The sequence below is a fragment of the Rhinopithecus roxellana genome, chromosome 13 (genome assembly GCF_007565055.1).
Source record: "Rhinopithecus roxellana isolate Shanxi Qingling chromosome 13, ASM756505v1, whole genome shotgun sequence".
NCBI classification, from domain to species: domain Eukaryota; kingdom Metazoa; phylum Chordata; class Mammalia; order Primates; family Cercopithecidae; genus Rhinopithecus; species Rhinopithecus roxellana.
Window position 1 is genome coordinate 124,802,579 of NC_044561.1, and position 4,090 is coordinate 124,806,668.

A 4,090-nucleotide genomic window follows, 5' to 3' on the forward strand; every position below is an offset into this window, starting at 1 on the left:
CTCACTGGAAGCTCCGCCTCCTGGGTTCACGCCATTCTCCTGTCTCAGCCTCCCGAGTAGCTGGGACCACAGGCGCCCGCCTCGTCGCCCGGCTAGTTTTTTGTATTTTTTAGTAGAGACGGGGTTTCACCGTATTAGCCAGGATGGTCTCGATCTCCTGACCTCATGATCCGCCCGTCTCGGCCTCCCAAAGTGCTGGGATTACAGGCTTGAGCCACCGCGCCCGGCCGTTTGTTTGTTTTTTGAGACAGAATTTCGCTCTTGTCGGCCAGGCTGGAGTGCAGTGGCGCGATCTCGGCTCACTGCAACTCTGCCTCCTGGGTTCAAGCTGATTCTCCTGCCTCAGCCTCCCAAGCAGCTGGGATTACACACATGTGCCACCTTGCCTAGTCAATTTTGTATTTTTATTATTATTTATTTATTTATTGAGATGGAGTCTCACTCTTTCACCCAGGCTGGAGTACAGTGGCACAATCTTGGCTCACTGCAACCTCCATCTCCTGAATTCAAGCGATTCTCCTGCCTTAGTCTCCCAAGTAGCTGGGATTATAGGCCTGTACCACCACGCCTGGCCAATTTTGTATTTTTATTTTTCTTTATATTTATTTATTTATTGAGACAGAATCTCACTCTTTCGCCCAGGTTGGAGTGCAGTGGCGCAATCTTGGCTCACTGCAACCTCCATTTCCTGGGTTCAAGAGATTCTCCTGCCTTAGCCTCCTGAGTGGCTGGGATTACAGGCGTGTGCCGCCACACCTGGCTAATTTTTGTACTTTTAGTAGAGACAGGTTTTTGCCATGTTGGCCAGGCTGGTCTTGAACTCCTAACCTCAGGTGATTCACCCTCCTCAGCCTCCCAAAGTGGTGGGATTACAGGTGTGAGCCACTGTGCCTGGCCACAGCCCTGTTTCATAGAAGGTGATGGTCTGAAACTGGAATACTGTGGCCACTACACCAAACCATCTCCCTTGTGAGGCCATTCCTCTCAGGAGCAGGCACATGGCAAGTACTCAAAAATTAGTAAGCACTGGCTGGGTGCGGTGGCTCACACCTGTAATCCCAGCACTTTGGAAGGCAGAGGCAGGAAGATTGCTTGAGCTCAGGAGTTTGAGAACAGCATGGGCAACATAGCCAGACCCTATCTCTACAAAAAATAAAAAACCAATTAGCAGGGAATGGTGGTGTGTGCCTGTGGTCCCAGCTACTCAGGAAGCTAAGGCAGGAGGATCATTTGAGCCCAGCAGGTTGAGGCTACCGTGCTAATTTTGTCACTGCACTCCAGCCTGGGTGACCCAGAATGAGATCCCATCTCAAAAAAAAGAAAAATTAGTGAGTACTGATTTCAATGGAAGAACAAACTGTCGTAGACAGACTCTCTCCAGCTAAGCATTTGGAAACATGTCCAATTCTGGTTAAATAAGATGGTTTGGCCAGGCATGGTGGCTCACGCCTGTAATCCCAGCACTTTGGGAGGTGGAGGCGGATGGATCACCTGAGGTTGAGTTCAAGACCAGCCTGGCCAACACAGTGAAACCCTGTCACTAATAAAAATACAAAAAAAATTAGCTGGGCATGGTGGTGGGTGCCTGTAATACCAGCTACTTGGGAGGCTGAGGCAGGAGAATTGCTTGAACTTGAGAGGTGGAGGTTTCTGTGAGCTGAGATCACACCATTGTACTCCAGCCTGGGCAACAAGAGTGAAACTCCATCTCAAAAAGAAAAAAAAAGATGGTTTATGCATATAACGAAATACACAGCAATAACAACAAAAACGAGGCATTTCTTTGTGGGTTGACATGGAAAGATCTTAAGACATGTCTTGAAGCAAACAAAATGTATGCACAGCTGGCTTCAACTTAGATGTCTAACAGGCAACTTAGATTTAATTTATCCAAAGGGGAGCATGGTCTCTTCTTTCATAAACAGCCCTTTTGTCATTGTTGTTTGCTTTCTGTGTTTTGTTTTTGAGACAGGATCTCATTCTGTTGCCCAGGCTAGAGTGCAGTGGCTCAATCACGGCTCACTGCAGCCTCGACTTCCTAGGCTCAAGGGATCCTCCCACCTGAGACTCCCAAGTAGCTGAGACTACAGGCGCACACCACCATGCCTGGCTAATTTTTGTATTATTTGTAGAGCCTATGTTGCCTATGCTGGTCTCAAACTCCTGAGCTCAAACTCTAGCCTCAGCTTCCCAAAGTCCTGGGATTATAGGCGTGAGCCACCATGTCCGGTCCCAAACAGCCCTTCTGATACCCAGTCAGCCTGCCAGATGCCCAGAGCAAAAACCTTGGAGTCAGCCTGGACACTTCTTGTTCTCTCGTTCCTATTTTTCTTTTTCTTTTCTTTTTTTTTTTTTTTTTGAGACGGAGTCTTGCTCTGCCGCCCAGGCTGGAGTGCAGTGGCTGGATCTCAGCTCACTGCAAGCTCCGCCTCCCGGGTTCACGCCATTCTCCTGTCTCAGCCTCCCGAGTAGCTGGGACTACAGGCGCCCACCTCGTCGCCCGGCTAGTTTTTTGTATTTTTTAGTAGAGACGGGGTTTCACCGTATTAGCCAGGATGGTCTCGATCTCCTGACCTCATGATCCGCCCGTCTCGGCCTCCCAAAGTGCTGGGATTACAGGCTTGAGCCACCGCGCCCGGCCTCATTCCTATTTTTCAGCAAATCCTCTTGGCTTTACCTACAAAATATATCCCAACTCTGACCAATTTTCACCTTCTCCTCTACTCTTGTGTTGGCACAACTGTATTCCTTTCTCAGGGCTGCTATAACAAATTGTCCAAAACTGATGGCTTAAAACAACAGAATCTTTTTCTCCCAGGGTTCTGGAGGTTAGAGGTCTGAAATAAAGGTGTGGGCAGGGCCACCTTCCTTCTGAAGGCTACAGGGGAGGGCCCCTCCTGGCTTCTTCCGACTTCTGGTGCTTCCTGGTGTTCCTGAGCATCACTGCCATCTCTGCCTCCGCCTTCACATCCCCTCTCTCTATGTGTCTTCCTGTGGCTTCCCCTTTTCATGAGGATATCAGTCATTTAGGGTGGGTCCTAAATCCAGGATAATTTCTTCTCGAGATCTTTAACTACATCTGCAAAGACTCTAAGACCAAACGAGGTCACATTCTGAGATCCCAGGTGGACATGAATTTGGGAGAAAAACTACTGAACCCAGCACACCAACTCACCAGCATCTTTTGTTTGATGATTTCTCTAGCCTCCAACCATCTTGAGTTTCTGACCTTGACCCCCTACAATCAATGTACAAGACAGTAGCCAAAGTGATCCTGGTGAAAATATCAGTGAAAATATCAGGTCTCATCCCTGCTGTGTCAACCCTCAAAGGTCCCCACCTCATCTGGAGCAAAAGGCAGACTTCTTCCGAGGGGCCACGAGGTCCCACAGTCCTCCCAGTCCCTGCTTTGCAGCCTCTGCTGTCCCAGCTGTTCCTCCAATCTGTTGGGCACGGTCCCCCTCTCCAGGCCTTTGCACTTGGTAGCTTTTTCCTAGACTTCTGTTTCTTCTAAACTGGCTCTCTCCCCTCCCCTCCGTGAAACTTTCTGAAGCCCCAGAAATGCCCATTCCTGCCCCTTTTAATGTTTTCTCCAAAGCACTTCTCACCCCGGGAACACTCAGTGCATTTTACACATCTGTGGTGTGAGCTGTCTAGGTCCTCACCAGGATGAACCGCCTGAGGGCAAATCTCTTTCTGCTGTGTCCTCAGCACCCAGAACAGTGTCTGGCACACAACGGACACTCTATTGAGTTTTAAATTTTTTAATATATTAAATTTTAAAAATACATGGAACGGTTCATGAATTTGCATGTCATGCTTGCGCAGGGAGCATGCTGATCTCTGTATCGTTCCAATTTTAGTATAAGTGCTGCTGAAGTGAACACAGAGTTTAAAGATGTGTTGAATGACTACATGAATGTACTTATGCTAGAAAACAAAACAGAGGGTGCCCAGAGCCTGAAGCCCATCAATAAAGATAGTTGGTGAGAGGGCAAGAGTGGCCCAGCGACATACAATATGTTTTTAAAACGTGTATTCATTGCCATAGGGATATTTTTCCATCTATCAGACTGTCAAGAATGCAGAA

At 48.2% G+C, this 4,090-nt stretch overlaps 1 non-coding gene across 1 annotated transcript; it reads right to left on the reverse strand.

Moving 5' to 3' along the window:
* Positions 1 to 3,783: 3,783 nt before the first annotated feature.
* Positions 3,784 to 3,887, reverse strand: LOC115892997. The gene has a single exon (XR_004052962.1). It is a non-coding gene; the product is annotated as a U6 spliceosomal RNA (small nuclear RNA).
* Positions 3,888 to 4,090: the final 203 nt, after the last annotated feature.